This window comes from Balaenoptera physalus (assembly GCF_965194825.1).
Source record: "Balaenoptera physalus genome assembly, chromosome: X".
Lineage (NCBI taxonomy): Eukaryota > Metazoa > Chordata > Mammalia > Artiodactyla > Balaenopteridae > Balaenoptera > Balaenoptera physalus.
The window spans coordinates 68,910,586-68,930,950 of record NC_138903.1 but is presented as its reverse complement, the minus strand read 5'-3'; positions in this window follow the sequence as shown (position 1 = coordinate 68,930,950).

Below are 20,365 nucleotides of genomic sequence, written 5' to 3'. Positions count from 1 at the left end.
GACGGGGGGAGAGATAAATTAGGAGTTTGGGATTAACATATACACACTACTATATATAAAATAGGTAAATAAGAAGGACCTACTGTATAGCACAGGGAACTATATTCACTATCTTGTAATAATGGAAAAGATTCTGAAACAGAAGATATATATATATATATATATATATATATATATATATATATATATATAACTGAATCACTTTGCTGTACACTTGAAACTAACACAACATTGTAAATTAACTATAGTCCCATTAAGAAAAAGACTGCATTGTATTGGAATCAGTATAAATAATCAATGTAACAAAATAAAGTCCAAAAGTAGGACTATAAATAATCAGTCAATTGATTTTCAACAGAAGCACCAAGGTAATTCAGTGAGGAAAGAAGAGACTCTTCAAGCTGTTGGAATAACTGTGTACCTTTACATTAAATAATTACATCAGCTCCTACCTCATACCATAAAGAAAAGTTGATCCAAGATGAATCACCAACCTAAACATAAATTCTAAGAGTTTCAACATTCTAGAGAAGACTTAGAAGACATTTTCACAATTCAGGCAAATATTTTTTAGAGAACTTAGCAAAAGCACCAAGCATAGAATGAAAAATGGTAAATAGTATTTCATCAAAATTAAAAACATCTGCACATCAAGCAATGCCATTGCCTAAATGAAAAAACTAACCTAGACTGGGAGAGGATATTTGCAATGCACATAATCCAACAAAGGTATTTTAACCAGAATAAATAAAGAACTTCTACAATTTGATGATTTTTAAAAAGGAAAACCAGTTTGAAATACTTGAATAGACACTTCACAGAGGAAATATATGAATGGCTAAATAGCAAATGAGAAAATGCTCAACATCCAGTCATCAGGAAAAAAAGAAAAAAATATCACTTTACACAAGCTTGAATGGCTAGTGGTAAAAAGACTGATATATGAAATGTTGGTAAGGATGTGGAGCAAATGGAACACCCACACATTGCTTGTGTGAGTGTAAAATGCTACAACCACTTCTGAAAACAGAAAAATTATAAATATAATTTTTATTACTTGTATCATATTATGTATTTTTACATAATCTATTGTGTGTTATATCTATTATATACATAATATCCCAGCAATTCACCCTAGAAAAATAGAAATAGAAACCCACAAAAATAGTTGTATAATAATGTTGAAGACAGTTTTATTCACAGTACCTAAAAGCTGTAAACAACCAGTATATCCTTAGGTAGACAGACAAATAAATTCTGATATGGCCATGAAATGGAATACTACTCAGCAGTAAAATACAATGCACTACCAACACATACAGTAACAAAAATATGACTTAATCTCAAAAATATCTTTTGTATTTGGCTTTTTTGAGTCAAAAAAGCCAAATACAAAAGAGAACATACTATATACGTCCGTTTCTAAGAAGTCCTAGAAAAAGCAAAACTAATCTAGGGTGAAAAAGGTGAAATGATGATTGCCTGCCAGTGTCTGGGGATTGACTGTAAAAAACCATGAGGAAAGTTAATGAGGTGATAAAATCATTATATACCTTAATTGGGTTAGTTATTACAAAGGTTTATATATTTTTCAAACCTCATTGTATTCTACACTTTGAAATCTGAATGTTTTGCTTCATGTAAATTACTTTTTTTAAAAGAAATAATCAAAAAAAAAAAAAGAAAAGGAAGAACTATGAGGAGCATTAGCCTGTATTTTACTTAAAAAAAAATTCTCATTATAATGTTTTGACCTTCTTTTTGGCTGGGGAGAGACTACCCCTCCCAGGGTGAGCCAATTCTTAGAGTTAGCAAAAGGCTCATCTGGAATTTGGTTTTGATATACAAACTAACCAGTCCAGAGCTATACCTCCTCTATTTGACCCAAACATGCCAGGAGATATTATTCTCCCTTAATCATCTAAGTGCCAGGTGCCAGGCAGCTAGGCATAGCCCCCTATAGACAAAAGCCTATTGAAATTACTCAAACTAGCCAATCCTAAGCTGCTTAGTTTTCCCTGATTTGCCTTTCCTGCAGAAAAACCAATAGAGGCAGTGGCCTAAACATTCCCTTTGTTCCTGTCTTCTGCATCCTGGACACACTGGAGTTTTTCCCATGTGGTAATGCATGGCATGCCATGCCTTCTCTTTCTATAATCTGTGAGTATAATAGATGTTTTCCTGAGCCTCTCCTCTGTCTTTTCTTGTGGCCACACATGAATGAGCATTTCATAAAATAACACAAAATACAGCCCAATCAGATTACAAAACATAGTATAAATGTTGGATAATTAAATCAGTGTGATACTAAAAGAGATAGACTAACCATTTGATTAAAATACATATTCCATATATAAGCTTATACATGGAAACAATGTGAGTAAAAACAAACTTTGTAATACATGGTTTGGGGCAACTGGTAGTGATCTGGAAAACAAATAAAGCTATATCCCTACCTCAAACCATATACCATTACATATTACAAAAAATGATAAAATTGACTACATGAAAAAATTTTAAACCTTCATTAAAAAATACGTGATGCAAGACGCAAGAGGCAGGAGATAGGGATATATGTATATGAATAGCTGATTCACTTTGTTATAAAGCAGAAACTAACACACCATTGTAAAGCAATTATACTCCAATAAAGATACTAAAAAAAAATTACCCTATGCAAGGTCAAGGACAAATGACAAATTGAAGGTACACAATTCATGTGACAGAAAGGGATCTAATATTTCCAACATAAAAAATTCTCATAGAAGTCAGAAAAAAAGAAAAATAGCTTAATATGGAATAGGGGAAAAAAACATGGACAGACAATTCAGAGAATAAGAAATAGAAATTGTCCTTAAAACATGAAAAGATGCTCAATCTCACACATAATAAGAGAATAGCAAATTGAAACTACACTGAAATACCACTTCCTTTTAGATTATAACACACTCTTTCCACTTTATGATGAAGAATTATAACTTACAGGAAAAGCAAAATTTCAAATGTATATGTCCTTTGACTCAGCATTACCACTTCTGGAAACAATCCTGCACAACACACACACACACACACACACACACACACACACACACACATCAAACAATATATGTGCAAAGTTATTGATTGCAAGATTGTTTGTAATAGACAAAGTCTGAAAACAACTCAGTGGACAACGATGGTGGACTAGTGAAATTACTCATGTTTCATTCACAGAATGGAATATATTGATAGTATAGTTATTAATAACTGATAGGAATATCATGCACTGCAAAGACCTCCAGGATATATCAAGTGGAAAAAAAGCAAACTACAGAGTAATGTATAGTATGTTATCTTTTGTGCAAAATGGGAGGAAAATAAGAACATTCAAATTCATTTGTACTTGCATAAAGAAAAAACAGAAGAATGTATAAAATAATACTGGTAAAAATATGTTCTCACTTCAGCAGCACATATATTTTCAGTATTGAAATTGGAACTATATAGAGAAGATTAACATAACCCCTGCAAAAGTATGCCACAGAAATTCATAAAGCTAAAAGGTCCCGAAACTGAATCAACCGAAAGATTATAATGAGACATATTATAATCAAATTGCCACAAGTCAAGGACAAAGAGAGAATTTTGAAAGCAGTGAGAGAAAATCGACTCTTCACATATAAGGGAGCGCTCATAAGACTATCAGTAGATTTCTCAGCAGGAAACTTGCAGGTCATGAGATAATGAGATGATATATTCAAAGTACTGAAAGAAAAATACTGCTAACCAAGAATTCTATACTCAGCAATATTACCTGTTAAAATGTAGAAGAGATTAAAAATCATTCCTAGACAAACAAAAACTGAGGGAGTTTGGCACCACTAGACCTACCTTACAAGAAATGCTTTAGAGAGTTCTTCAAGTTGAAAGGAAAACATGCTAAAGAGTAACATGAAAGCATTTGAAAGTGTGAATCTCACTGGTGAAGCTAAATATATAGACATACACAGATTAAATTAAGACTGTAATGATGATGTGTAAATTACTTTTTACCCTAATATAAAAGTTAAAAAATTTGTTAATGGATACAAAATACAAATATAAGCAAACTCTGACTATAAGAACACAAAGTCTGTGGGGTGGAATAGAAGTGTAGTATTTCAGTATGGGATTGAAGTTAAACTATTATCAACTTAAAATAGAAGTTACAACTATAAAGATAAATATGCAAGCCTTGTGCTAACCTTAAAGGAAAAAAACTACAATAGATACCAGGAAGGTAAAGAGAAAAGAATCAAAGCAAATCACCAAATAAAATCATCAAAGAACAAAGGAAAACAGCAAGAGAGGAAGAGAGGGACAAAATAGACAGAAAATAATTAACAAAATGGCAATAGTAAGTCTTTACATAATTTTCTTAAATATAAATGAATTAAACTCACTAATCAGAAGGCACAGAGTGACTGAATGGATTTAAAAAAGCAAGTTCCAGCAGTATGCTGTCTACAAGAGACTCACTTTAGCTTTAAAAACACAAATACGCTGAAAGTTAAGGGATGGAAATAGATATTTCATGCAGAGGGTAATCAGAAGAAAGCAGGTATGGATATAGGGGAAAAAACAGACTTGAAGTCTAAAACTGTCTCTAGAGACAAAGAAATTCATTATATAAGGATAAAAGGGTCAATTCAACAAGAAGATGTAACAGTTATAAATATATATGTACCTTATGTCAGAACATCTAAATATATAAAGCAAATATTGACAGATTTGAAGGTAGAATTTCACAACAATACAGTAAGGGTAAGGGACCTCAAATATCCCACTTACAATAATAGATAGAATATCCAGACAGAAAATCAATTTTTAAAACCTAGCTGGCTTGAATAACACTATAGACCAAATATACCTAAGAGACAGAACTTACAACCAACAGCAAAATACTCATTCTTCTCAAGCACACACCGAACATTCTTCAGGATAGATCAAATGTTAGGCCACAGAACAGTCTTAGCAAATTTAACAACACCAAAATCATTCCAAGTATCTTTTCTGACCATATTGGAATAAACCAGAAATCAATAACAGCAAGAAAACTGGAAAATGCACAGATACATAGAAGTAAATCAACACACTCGTGAACAACCATTGCATCAAAGAGGAAATCAAAAGGGAATTTAAGTACTATTTTGAGACAAATGAAAACAAAAACACAACATACTGAAATTTATGGGGTGCAGCAAAAGAAGTACTGAGAGGAATGTTTGTAGCAATGAATGCCTACATTTAGAAAGAAGAAAGATCTCAAATAAACAAAGTAATTTTACACCTTAAGAACCTAAAAAAGAATAAACTGAATGCAGAATTAGCAGAAGGAAGGAAATAATAAAGATTAGAGCAAAGATAAATCAAATAGAGATTAAAAGGATAGAAAAAAAATAACAAAACTAAGAGTTGGCTTTTTGTAAAGATAAACGAAATATAGAATCCCTTAGCTAAGTTAACTAAGAGTAAAAGAGAGATGACTCAAATAAATAAAATCAGAAATGAAAGAGGAGATATAATAATGGATACCTCAGAAATAAAAAGGATCATAATGGACTATCATGAACAATTAAATACCAACAAGTTGGATAACTGAGAAGAAACTGATAAATTCCTAGAAACATACAATCTGCCAAAATTGAATCAAGAAGAAATAGAAATCCTGAACAGACTAATAAACAAATAAGGAGATTCAATCAGCAACTAAAAGCCTCCTGATGAAGAAAAGTCCAGGACCAGATGGCTTCACAGCTGAGTTACACCAAACATTCAAAGAAGAATGAATACTGATACTTCTCAAACTGCTTCAAACAACAGAAGAAAGAACACTTCCAAACTAATTTTATGAGGCCATCATCATCTTGATATGAAAACCAGACAAAGAAAATAGAAGAAAAGAAAACTACAGGCCAATATTGCTGATGAACATAGATGCAAAAGTTCTGAATAAAATACTAGTAATCCAAATTCAAAAGCATATTAAAAGATTTTTGTGTCATAATTAAGTGAGATGTAAGGATGGTTCGACCACACAAATCAATCAATGTGATACATCATTTTTTAAAAAACGACAGGAAAAAAACCATATGAGCATCTCAATAGATGCAGAAAAAGCATTTGACAAAATTCAACATGTGTTTATGATACAAGCTCTCAAAAAATTGGGTAAAGAAGGAACATACCCCAACATAACAAATGCCATATAAGACAAGCCCCAGATAACATCATACTTAGTGGTGAAAGGTTAAACATTTTGCTTCTAAGGTGAAGGTGCCCACTCTTACCACTCCTATTCCACATAGTACTAGAAGTACTAGTCAGAACAATTAGGCAAGAAAAAGAAAGTTCCTCAAAACATTAAAAATAGAACTACCTTATAATCCAGCAATCTGTGTATATGACCAAAGGAAATGATATCAGAATCTTGAAGATATTCTTGCACCTGCACTCCCATGTTAATTTCAGCATTTTCAAAATATCCAACGTAGGAAACCAATCTAAATGTCAGTGAATGGATGAATATATACAAGGGAATATTATTCAGCTTTAGAAAGAAGGAAATTCTGCCATTTGCGACAGCATGGGTAAATCTGGAGAACATTTTGCTAAGTGAAATAAGCCAAACACAGAAATACAAATACTACATGATCTCACTTATATGTGGTATCTAAATTAGTCAAACTCATTGAAACAGAGAGTAGAATAATGTTCACCAAAGGAGGGAGAAATGGGGTGATGTTGTTCATGCTGTACAAAGTTTCAGTTTTGCAAGATGAATAAGTTCTCGATATCTAATGTCCAATAATGTGACAATAGTTAATATTGTATTGTACACTTGAAATCTGCTAGAGAATAGATCTTAAATGTTATTACATGAATTCATACACATGAAAGGTGACTATATGAGGTGATTAATATGTTAATTAGGTTGATTGTGGTTAATATTTCATAATGCATATCAAATTATCATATTATACACTTTAAATATATACAATTTTTAATAGTTAATTATACCTCAAAAAAGCTGAAAGAAAATAATGTCCTATGTTTGATGCGAGGGTGATAAAACATGGTGGATGTGAACAGCAGTGGGGAACCAGAACTCTATACATATTTATTTTTGTAATGTTTTGAATTTTGGAATATGTCCATTATTCAAACATTAAATTAAGAAAACAATAAAGAAAAACTATGAAAGACCTAACCTTTACCTTTGGCTAGAGGGAGGGCCACTTATGTGAAAAACAGGAAAAGGAAAGTAGGTTGATTAAAATGTAGTCAATAGCAACGAAAGAAAGGTGTTGTGTACAGATAGCTCAATCAAAGATGCATGGCAGTTAAAATATGACAAATAGTAGAACAGTAATTAACAAGAGTGGCAAAAATCAAACATAGATTCTTTGAAATAGGAAAATATGTGCTTATATAAAGCAGAATGTAAAGAAGGAGTTAAGGGGAAAGGAAATATTGATCTAGATGAAGAGTCAGGGAATAAATGTAGGACGATGGTCTATTTGGGCTTGAGAAAGGATAAAGTACACAGATTAAAGAGAGGTACAAAAGGAAGGATGTAAAAAATGATAAACACAAATAATTTTTTTAGATGAAGATGGGGTAGATGAAAATAAATTTTCTATATACTTAATAAAGAAAGATTTGAGGTCATCAGCTTGAAGGACAGGGCAAGGAAATGGGATTTAAGGGGGAAACGATATTATTGTCATTGTGAAACATAAGCCAATGAGAAGATGAGGCATGTAAAATAGGATTGCTAAACTATGGTCAAAGCTAAGATTTAGCTCAAACACAAAATCTTGGACTATACTACATTTGTCCACTTTTAGGATGATATTCTAAACAATATTCCAGCAAAGATGTGAAGAAGCAGAAGGGGATTAGTATGTGTTAAATCCCTTACAACGTGAAGGGTAAGTACCATTATTATTCACATTCTGATGATGAAATTGAAGCTTAGAGTCAATAAGGAATTTCCCTACAGACACTCTCCTAGAAAGTGGTAGAGTCAGAATTCAAACACAGGTTGATCTGACTCCAATGTTCATGTTCCTTATCACCAAGCCTGGCACATAGAAGGCACTCATCGAGTACTTTTGGAATGACTGTCCACTAAGAATATAAATAATAAATTATGGAAATAAACAACATTGGAGAATAGGCAGTCAGGATTAACAAATAGCAAAAGGTAATACAAAAAGTTGATCTGTTGGAGAGTAAAATACTGAAATACTGCTAAAACATTCATTAAATATTTAAATCACATTCCAAATCTCTACTGGGACTTGAAAATGCTGAGGTAAGGTTGGGTATATTTAGAAAATAATCTATGAAATCTATATAAAAAATCTGTCAAAGTAAAAATATATATTGCCTTAAGGATTGAAAAATTGTATACTTCTCCTAAACTTATAAAATAAAATATTTTATATATAATCAGATTACTTCTGGTTCTAATATATCTCCCAGAAAATATTGTTTCTAGCAATTATAGAGTGTAATAATTGTATGCATGCTCTTATCAAAAACAGAAAATATTGAAGATTTACTTAGTTGATATGATATACACACATATAAATTGGAAACATGGTGAAAACAATTATTTATACACACAGACACACAATCCTCTACATATGTATGTGAATAAACACACAGAAACTTATGAACCTTTTGAAAGCATCAAAAGAACTATTGTTCAGAGGCAGGTCTTTCAGGCTGTACTTGCACAGAGATATAACATTTATCCTTAGTAAATTAAGGTTCATGTGCAGATAAAACTGTTCATCTGCTACTTGGAAAAATAGAGAACAATCTTTAAGCTTTTCTCTGGGATTAAACTAGACACTTTCATTAAAAATCCATTATGTTACAGAGAAATGGAAATAAGAACACAAATAAACAAATGGGACCTAATGAAACTTAAAAGCTTTTGCACAGCAAAGGAAACCATAAACAAGACCAAAAGACAACCATCAGAATGGGAGAAAATATTTGCAAATGAAGCAACTGACAAAGGATTAATCTCCAAGATTTACAAGCAGCTCATGCAGCTCAATAACAAAAAAACGAACAACCCAATCCAAAAATGGGCAGAAGACCTAAATAGACATTTCTCCAAAGAAGATATACAGATGGCCTACAGACACATGAAAGAATGCTCAACATCATTAATCATTAGAGAAATGCAAATGAAAACTACAATGAGATATCATCTCACACCGGTCAGAATGGCCATCATCAAAAAATCTAGAAACAATAAATGCTGGAGAGGGTGTGGAGGAAAGGGAACACTCTTGCACTGTTGGTGGGAATGTAAATTGATACAGCCACTATGGAGAACAGTATGGAGGTTCCTTAAAAAACTACAAATAGAACTACCATACGACCCAGCAATCCCAATACTGGGCATATACCCTGAGAAAACCATAGGTCAAAAAGAGTCATGTACCAAAATGATCATTGCAGCGCTATTTACAATAGCCAGGACATGGAAGCAACCTAAATGTCCATCGACAGATGAATGGATAAAGAAGATGTGGCACATATATACAATGGAATATTACTCAGCCATAAAAAGAAATGAAATGGAGGTATTTGTAATGAGGTGGATGGAGTTAGAGTCTGTCATACAGAGTGAAGTAAGTCAGAAAGAGAAAAACAAATACAGTATGCTAACACATATATACGGAATCTAAGGGAAAAAAAAAAGGCCATGAAGAAGCTAGTGGCAAGACGGGAATAAAGACACAGACCTACTAGAGAATGGACTTGAGGATATGGGGAGGGGGTGGGGTGAGATGTGACAGGGTAAGAGAGTGTCATGGACATATATACACTACCAAATGTAAAATAGATAACTAGTGGGAAGCAGCCGCATAGCACAGGGATATCAGCTCGGTGCTTTGTGACCACCTAGAGGGGTGGGATGGGGAGGGTGGGAGGGAGGGAGATGCAAGAGGGAAGAGAAATGGGAACATATTGTATATGTATAACTGATTCACTTTGTTATAAAGCAGAAGCTAACACACCATTGTAAGGCAATTATACTTCAATAAAGATGTTAATAAAAAAAAATCCATTATGTTAGATCACTAAAATGATTGACACATGTCCAAAAATCACATCACATGGCCAAAGTACCATAAGAATATTTTTAGTTTCATTGCCCTTGCTTTTGGAGTCAGATCAAAAATAATCATTGCCAAACTTATGTGAAGGAGCTTATTGCCTATGTTTTCTTTTAGGATATTATGTTTTCAGGTCTTATGTTCAAGTCCTAATTCCATTATGAGTTAAGTTTTGTGTATGCTGTAGGTTAGTGGTCCAGTTTCATTCTTTTCATATCCAAATTTTCTAATATAATTTATTGACGAGACTGTCCTTTCCCCATAGATTATAATAGGCTACTTTGCTATAAATCAATTGACCATATAAGGGTGGATTTATTTCTGGTTTCTCTATTCTATTCCATTTGGTCTATGTGCCTGTTTTCATGCAAGTAATATACTGTTTTGATTATTATAGATTTGTAATATAGTTTAAAATAAAAAAAAATGCCTCCAGTTTTTTTCTTACCTTCTCAAGGTAGCTCAGGGTATTTTTTTCATATATAAGTGTTCACAGGAACTTTATTTATAATAGACCCAAACTGGAAACAGTTTAAATATTCACTAACAGATGAATGAACAAACAATGGTGGTATAACAATACAATGGAAAACCACTTGGCAAAAAAAGACAGAACTGCTCAGGCAACAAACATGGATGAATCTCAAAAATATCATGCTAAGTGAAAGAAGCTAGATATAGGAGAGTATCTGCTGTATTATTCCATGTATATCAAACTCTAAAAGAGACCAATCTAATCTATTGTAAAAGAAATCAGAGTAATGATTGCAATTTGGGAGGAAAAGTAGACCTGAAAGGGGTCCGAGGGAATTTGCTAGAGAGTTAGAAAACTTTTTAAATCTTATTTTGGGGTTATGGTTACAGAGTAATTTAATTGGTCAAAACACATTGAATTGAACAATTAACATCTGTGCATTTTATTGAACGAAATTATACATCAACCAAAAACGAGATGGAAATACAAGTGCCAACATCTAGATATTAGGACCCTTAGGAGAGGAAAATAAATCAAGGGAGGAGATATTTGAAGAAATAATGAAGATAACCTTGGAACTGAAGAAAGATGAAAGATCTCAGTTTCAAAGAGTGCCAAATACACCAAACAGGACGAGTAATGAAAAATGCACACTTAGAAATATTAGAGTGAGTATCAGAAGACAAAACATTCTAAAATTCTAGAGAAAAAGAGATCACTTACAAAAGAATAAGTTTCAAAATGAATTGACCAAAACAACAAAGGAAAAGAATTTGAAGTGAGAATTTTATATCCAGCTAAACATCCATTCAAATGTTAAAGGCTAAAAAACGTCAGAGCATTCAATGGCTCAGGTTTAAACAAAAAGACAGTCCTCCCTCGAAAAACAATTTTTGAAATAACTAGCTCAGTAATGGAAACAAATTCCACAGATAATACTAGAGATTTGTGAAAGCTGAACAAATAACTTAGTAAAGTTTAGTGTTTTAAAAAAATTACCAGATCAAAGAAAAAAACAAGTATATATCTAAATATATATTTTTATATATATATATATTTAAACAACTCAGAACTGAAAAATCTAGACAAATTTAATGTGCTGTCATGGGAGCTCAAGACCATGTCATTGAAGAGTATAAGGGCTGAAAGGGAAGAGGGAGACCAAGGGGTAAGAGAAGATGCTAATTTTGTCTTTGTAAGGAAAAGCTACAGTTAACAATTTTTTGTTTTTAAATTTTTATTTATTTTTTACGTATATATGTATCTACACTTTTTCAAATACTTTTCCCATTTAGGTTATTACAGAACATTAAGCAGAGTTCCCTGTGCTATACAGTAGGTCCTTGTTGGTTATCTACTTTAAATATGGCAGTGTGTACATGTCAATCCCATACTCGCAATCTGTCCCTGCCCCCAACTCTTCCCCCTGGTAACCATAAGTTTGATCTCTTAAGTCTGTGAGTCTGTTTCTGTTTTGTAAATAATGTTGTTGGTATCATTTTTTTTAGATTCCACATATAAGTGGTATATGATATTTGCCTTTCCCTGTCTGACCTACTTCACTTAGCATGATAATCTCCAAGCCCATCCATGTTGCTGCAAATGGCATTATTTCATTCCATTTAATGGCTGAGTAATATTTCATTGTATATATGGGCAATGTCTTCATCAATTCATCCATCGATGGATATTCAGGTGGCTTCCATGTCTTAGCTATTTTAAACAGTGCTACAATGAACATTGGGGTGCATGTATCCTTTCGAACCATGTTTTTCTCTGGATATATGCCCAGGAGTGGGATTGCTGGATCATATGGTAACTCTATTTTTAGTTTCTTAAGGAACAACCATACTATTATTCTCCAGAGTTGCTGCACCAATTTACATTCCCACCAGCAGTGTAGGAGCGTTCCCTTTTCTCCACACCCTTTCCATCATTTATTGTATGTAGAATTTTGATGATGGCTAATCTGACTGGTGGAAGGTGATATCTCATTGTAGTTTGATTTGCATTTTTCTAATAATTAACAATATTGAGCATCTTTTCATGTGCCACTTGGCCATCTGTATGCTTTTTTTGTAGAAATGTCTGTTTAGGTCTTCTGCCCATTTTTTGATTGGGTTGTTTGTTTTTTTTGATATTGAGCTGCATGAGTTGTATGTAAATTTTGGAGATAAATCCCTCGTTGGTCTCATCGTTTGCAAATATTTTCTCTCATTCTGTGGGTTGTCTTTTCATTTTGTTTATGGTTTCCTTTTCTGTGCAAAATCTCTTGAGTTTGATTAGGTCCCATTTGTTTTTGTTTTCATTTCCCTTAAGAGACAGGTCGAAAATGATATGCTGGGATTTATGTCAGAGAGTGTTCTGCCTATATCTTACTGTAAGAGTTTTTATAGTATCCAGTCTTACATTTAGGTCTTTAATCCATTGTGAGTTTATTTTTGTGTATGGTTTTAAAGAATGTTGTAATTTCATTTATTTACATGTAGCTGTCCAGTTTTCCAAGCACCACTTATTGAAGAGGCTGTCTTTTCTCCATTGTATATTCTTGCCTCCTTTGCTGTATATTAATTGGCCATAGGTGCATGGGTTTATTTCTGGGCTTTAAATCCTGTTCCATTGATCTGTATTTCTGTTTTGGTGCCAGTACCATACTGTTTTGATTACTGTAGCTTTGTAGTATTGTCTGAAGTCAGAGAAGCTGATTCCTCCAGCTCTGTTTTTCTTTCTCAAGTTTGTTTTGGCTATTGGGGGTCTTTTGTGTCTCTATAGAAATTTTAAGATCCTTTAAATCTAGTTCTGTAGAAAATGTCATTGGTCATTTGATAGGCATTGCATTGAATCTGTAGATTGCTTTGGGTAGTATAGTCATTGTAACAATATTGATTCTTCTAATCCAAGAACCTGGTATATCTTTCCATCTGTTTGTGTCATCTTCTATTACTTTCATCAGATTCTTATAGTTTTCAGAGTACAGGTCTTCTGTCTACTTAAGTAGGGTTATTCCTAGGTATTTAATTACTTTTGATGCAGTGGTAAATGGGATTGTTTCTTAACTTCTCTTTTTGATCTTTCATTGTTAGTGTATAGGAATGTAAGAGATTTCTGTGTATTAATTTTGTATCCTGCAGATTTACCATTTATTGAAGAGCTTTAGTAGTTTTCTGGTAGCACCTTTAGGATTTTCTACATATATTATCATGTCATCTGAAAACAGTGACATTTTTACTTCTTCCTTCCAATTTGGATTCCTTTTATTTCTTTCTCTTTTCTGATTGCCATGGCTAAGACTTCCAAAACTATTTTGAATAAAAGTGGTGAGAGGGGACATCTGTGGTGGTTCAGTGGTTATGAACCCACTTGCTAGTGCGGGGGACACGGGTTTGAGCCCTGGTCTGGGAAGATCCCACATGCCACAGAGCAACTAAGCCTGTGCATCACAACTACTGATCCTGTGCTCTAGAGCCTGCAAGCCACAACTATTGAGCCTGCATGCCACAACTACTGAAGCCCACGTGCCTAAACCCAGTGCTCTGCAACAAGAGAAGCCACCACAATGAGAAGCCCATGCACCACAACAAAGAGTAGACCCTGCTTGCCGCAACTAGAGAAAGCCCGTGCACAGCAACGAAGACCCAACACAGCCAAAATAAATAAATAAATAAATAAATAAATAAATAAATAAATAAATAAATAAATAAAAAGTTTTTAAAAATGGTGTGAATGGACATCCTTGTTTTGTTCCTGATCTCAGAGGAAATGTTTTCAACTTTTCACCATTGAGTATGATGTTAGCTGTAAGTTTGTTGTAAATGTCCTTTATTATATTGAGGTATGTTCCCTCTATGACCACTTTCTGGAGAGTTTTTATCATAAATGAGTGTTGAATTTTGTCACAAGCCTTCTCTGCATCTATTAAGATGATAATGTGGTTTTTATTCTTCAATTTGTTGATGTGGTGTATCACACTGATTGATTTGTGGATATTGAAAAATACTTCTATTCCTGGGATAAATCCCATTGACCATGATGTATGATCCTTTTAGTGTATTATTGGATTCCAATTGTTAGTATTTTGTTGAGGATTTTTGCATCTATATTCATCAGTGATATTGGCCTATAATTTTCTTTTTTGTGTGATAACTTTGTCTGGTTTTTATATCAAAGTGATGGTGCCCTCATAGAATGAGTTTGGGAGTATTCCTTCCTCTGAGATTTTTTGGAATAGTTTCAGAACGATAAGTGTTAACTCTTCTCTGATTGTTTTCTAGAATTAACATGTAAAGTCATCTGGTTCTGGACATTTGTTGGGAGTTTTTTTAAACACAATTTCAATTCCAGTACTTCTGATTGGTCTGTTCATATTTCTTCGTGGTTCAGTCTTGGGAGATTTTACCTCTCTACAAATTTGTTCATTTCTTCTAGGTAGTCCATTTTATTGGCATATAGTTGCTTGTCATAGTCTTATGATCCTTTGTATTTCTGTGGTGTCTGTTGTAACTTCTTTTTCATTTATAAATTTATTGATTTGAGTCCTCTCCCTCTTTTTCTTGATGAGTCTGGCTAAAGGTTTAACAATTTTGTTTATCTTTTCAAAGAATAAGCTTTTAGTTTCATTGATCTATTCTACTGTTTTCTTTGTCTCCATTTCATTTATTCCTGCTCTGATATTTATGATTTCTTTCCTTCTCCTAACTTTGGGTTTTGTTTTTCTTCTTTCTCTAGTTGCTTTATGTGTAAGGTTAGGTTGTTTATTTTATATTTTTCTTGTTTCCTGAGGTAATACTGTATTGCTATATTCTTCCCACTTTGAACTGATTTTGCTGCATCTCATAGGTTTTGGGTCATAGTGTTTTGTTTTCATTTGTCTCTAGGTATTTTTTAAATTTCCTCTTTGATTTCTACAGTGATCTATTGGTTATTTAGTAGCATACTGTTTAGCCTCCATGTGTGTGTGGGTTTTTTTTACCATGTTTTCTTGTAGTTGATTTCTCATAGCATGTAGTTGGCAAAGATGCTTGATATGATTTCAGTCTTCTTAAATTTACTGAGGCTCAATTTGTGGCCTAGCACGTGATCAATCCTGGAGAATATTCTATGTACACTTGAGAAAAATGTGTATTCTGCTACTTTTGGATGGAATGCTCTAAAAATATCAATTAAGTCTATCTGGTCTAATCTGTCTTTTAAGTCCTGTGTTTCCTTATTAATTTTCTGTCTGGATGATCTGTCCATTGATGAAAGTGGGGTGTTAAAGTCCCCCACATTATTGTGTTCCTGTCGATTTCTCCTTTTATGGTTGTTAGAATTTGCCTTGTATATTGAGGAGCTCCTATGTTGGTTGCACATATATTTACAATTGTTATATATTCTTGTTTAATTTATCCCTTGATCATTATGTAGTGTCCTTCCTTGTCTCTTATAACAATCTTTATTTTAAAGTCTATTTTGTCATATGAGTATTGCTACTCTAGCTTTCTTTTGATTTTCATTTGCATGAGATAACTTTTTCCATCCCCTAACTTTAAGTGTGTATGTGGTCCTTTATCTGAAGTGGGTCTCTTGTAGACAGCATATATATGTTTCTTGTTTCTGTAGCCGTTCAGCCAGTCTATGTCTTTTGGTTGGAGTATTTAATCTGTTTATGTTTAAAGTAATTATTGATATGTATGTTCTTATTGCCATTTTCTTAATTACTTTGCATTTGTTTTTGTAGGTGTTTTTTCTTGCCTTCCTCTTTTGTTCTCTTCTCTTTTGATTTGATGACTAACTTTAGTGATAGTTTGGATACTTTTTTTCTTTTTTTTGTGTGCATCTATTATAGATTTTTGGTTTTTGGTTACAGTGAGGTTTTGATATAGCAGTCTATATATAAACAAGATTGTTTTAAGTTGCTGGTCTTTTAATTTCATATGCCTTTCCAATATTCTACATTTGTGTTCTCCTCTTCTCACAATTGCTGGTTTTGATATCATATTTGTGTGCAGTTGATTTCCTACCTTTACTGTATGTTTGCCTTTACTAGTGAGTTTTCCCATTTGTAATTTTCTTGTTTCTAATTTTGGCCTTTTCCTTTCCATTTAGAGCAGTTCATTTAGCATTTGTTGCAAAGCTGGTCTTGTGGTGCTGAATTCTATTAGCTTTTGCTTATCTGTAAAGCTTTTGATTTCTCCATCAAACCTGAATGAGAGTCTTGCTGGGTAGATTATTTTCTTCCTTTTCATCAATTTAAATATATCATGCCACTCTCTTCTGGCCTGCAGAATTTGTGCTGAGAAATCAGCTGATAACCTTATGGAAGTTTCTTTGTACGTTTTTTGTTGCCTTTCCTTTGTTTCCTTTAATATTTTTCTTTGTCTCTAATTTTCGTCATTTGTTTATTATGTGTCTCAGTATATTACTCCTTGGATTTTTTTTTTTTTTTTTTGCCTGGTACTCTCTGAGCTTCCTGGACTTGGATGATTGTTTCCTTTCCCATGTTAGGGAAGTTTTCATCTATTATCTCTTTAAATATTTTCTCAGACCCTTTGTTTTTCTCTTCTCCTTCTGGGACCCCTATAATGCAAATCTTGGTGCATTTAATGTTTTCCCAGAGGTCTCTTAATGTGTCCTCATTTATTCTCATTCTTTTTTCTTTATTCTGTTTCATGGAAGTGATTTCCACCATTCTGTCTTCCATGTCATTTATCTGTTCTTCTGCCTCAGTTACTCTGCTATTGATTCCTTTTAGTGTATTTTTCATTTCAATTATTGTATTGTTCATCTCTTTTCATTTGTTCTTTAGTTCTTCTAGTTCTTTTATATATATTTCTTGTATCTTCTCAATCAGTGCCTCCATTCTTTTTCTGAGATCTTGGATCATTTTTACTCTCATTACTCTGAGTTTTTGTTTTTTTTTTAATTGTAGATTGCCTATCTTCACTTCACTTAGTTGTTCTTCTGGGACATATTCTTCTGCTGTCTCGTTTTGTCTAAATTCCTGTGATTGTGGTTTCTGTTCTGTAGGCTGCAGGGTTGTAGTTCTTCTACCTTCTGTTGCCTGCCCCCTGGTGGATGAGTCTCTCTAAGAGGCTTGTGCAGGCTTCCTGGTGGGAGGTACTGGCTCCTGCTCACTGGTGTGTGGAGCTGGGTCTTGTCCCTCTGGTGGGCAGGGCCGTGTCAAGATATGTGTTTATTATCAGGCAGCTGTTTATTCAGGAAGACTCTAAGCAGCCTGTCTGCTGATGGGTGGGGCTGTGTTCCTGCCTTGCTGGTTGTGTGGCCTGATGCATCCTAGCACTTGAGCCTACAGACAGTTGGGTGGGGCCATGTCTTAGTGAGAAAATGACAGCCTCCTAGAGGGCCCACACCAATGAGCATATGTCAGAGCCACCACTGCCAGTGTCCTCACAGTGAGCCACAGCCAACCCCTGCCTCTGCTGGGCACCCTCCAACACTAGCAAGTATATCCACTGTCTTACGTGGTCATAGCTTTATTCCCTGGGTTCTGCTGCACATGAGACCCTGTGTGTGCCTTCCAATTGTGGAGTTTCTGTTTCCCCCAGCCCTGTAGAATTCCTGTGGTCACCCCCTGCTGGCCTTCAAAGTCAGAATCTCTGGGGGGCTCCTCCTCCCATGGACAGACCCCAGGTTGGGGAGCCCAAAATGGGGTTCAGAACTTTCACTCTTGTGGGATAACTTCTGTGGTATAATTATTTTCTAGTTTGTGAGTTGCTCACCTGTCATGTATGGGATTTCATTTTTTCACAATTGCACCCCTCCTACTGTCTCTTCTTTGTCTCTTCTTTTTGGCTTCTTCTTTGTCTTTGGATGTAGCTTATCTTTTTTTGGTAGGTTCCAGCATTTTATTTTGTCAGTGTTTGTTTAGCAGTTAGTTGTGATTTTGGTGTTTCCATAAGAGGGGTTGAGCTCAAGTCCATCCACTCCACCATCTTGCCTCCTTCCTCCTTACTTCTGAGTTTATTTTTAAATCTTCATAGCAAAAGCATTCTGAATCCACTACACACAGGAGCCAGGAAGATTTTCCTAAAACAGTGAATAGAGCTATGTTATTTTTCAAGTCAGTCAAATTTCTTATGGCTCTTCTTCCTAAAGAAGGGTCTGTATACTTCATGTAGATAGATAGCTTTCTCGGATATCTGAGCCAGGGGACTGCTGAGTTTAGAAGCACTTTCCCAGCTTGAAGAAATGAGGAGCAGGGTCAGGCTTTTCTTTTGTTTTCCAGTAGGTGTTATTATAACACAAGTTTTTTATTCGTTTTACCTGAGCTGTCTCTAGTTATATTTGGCATTCTACCTCCCACTGCCTCTGTCAGAGGTGCTGCTCCACGACCTCATTATTGCTTCTTTTGCCTCCATGGTCATTGCTACCTTGCTGCTGTCAGTGTTGCTTGTATCACTCTCTGGGGCACCAGGACAGTGGGCTCTTCCACCATGACTGGGATCCTTTGAGTTGCAGACTCCACCACCACATTGGAGGGGAGAGTCTGTGGGAGCTGGGCTCACATGGACATCTCTGCTCTCTCAGGTGTTGTAGGGTTCATGGCGTCTGCTGTTGTGAATGGGGTGTAGGGGGCAGGAATCATGAGGGTCTTTGCAGCTTGAGGGATAGGATCTCAGACCACACTGTCACTGTTTTCCAAATACCTGTGGCTGAGAGCACCACTGTGGATGGGAGGCTGGGGTTATGTGTGCTACCTCCCTGGCTGTTACTGGCTTCTCTGGGGCTATGAGCTCAGCTGTTGTAGCCAGAAGGCTGGGATTACCAGCATGGTCTCCATCCTTCCTCTGGTTCTGCCTCCTCTATGTGTTCCACTCCATCTAACTTTAGATGTACAGATATATAGACTTCTCTGGCATCCTGGTGTCTTGGGAAGAGGTACATTTGTTGATTTCTGGATGTTTTACTGGTTGTAGCTTTAAAGGGACAGAGCCACACACAAATTTGCCATGACCCTGACATCACTCATGACATCAAAGCTTGATATCACTTTGTTTCCGATAACCATGATTTGTTATTAGTGCTTGATGTTGGCCATTGTTGTTTGCTTGTTTAGTTATTTTTTTAAACTATTTTTGTAAAGACTGAATACTATGTCATATGTGGCCACTGAAGTCTGTGATTCATTTGCTTACTGGTCAAATAGTTATTAGGTAGTGGTCTTAAAAACACCTGGAACCAAAAACGAAAAAAAAGGTAATACAAGAAAAAAAAATCTCAGCCTTTGCAGATTGGCTTTGTGTTGAGACAGTACTTCAAGTCAAACTATTACGTATACCATTCTGCCTTAGCTAAATTTAATTCCTGCTTAAGAGAGCCTAAAGATAAAGGCGAGGTATAAAATCTTAGAGTCTTCTCAGGCCTTTTGTGAACATGCTCTCACTGTCAATAGCAACTAGCACCAGGAATGTGAGCTGCTATCTTCATAACCACTGTCTATTTGGAGTTTGGGAAGGTAGTTGTGCAGTTTAAAAGCCATAGTGCTTTTTATCATGAAGCACCAGCTTCTTTCTTCACCAAGCCTACCTTTAGTTCTTTTGAGTTTTTGACTAGATACAGAGCTATACAAAAATTTATTCTGACATAATTTGGGGGATGGACCAAACTCTGGAATTACCTAGTCTACCATTTCTGATCATGTCACCAGCTTTATTCTACCATTACTTTTATGTTGGAAAAATAATTCTATCTAAATCATATAAGGGGGGAAAAGAAGTAATATCTG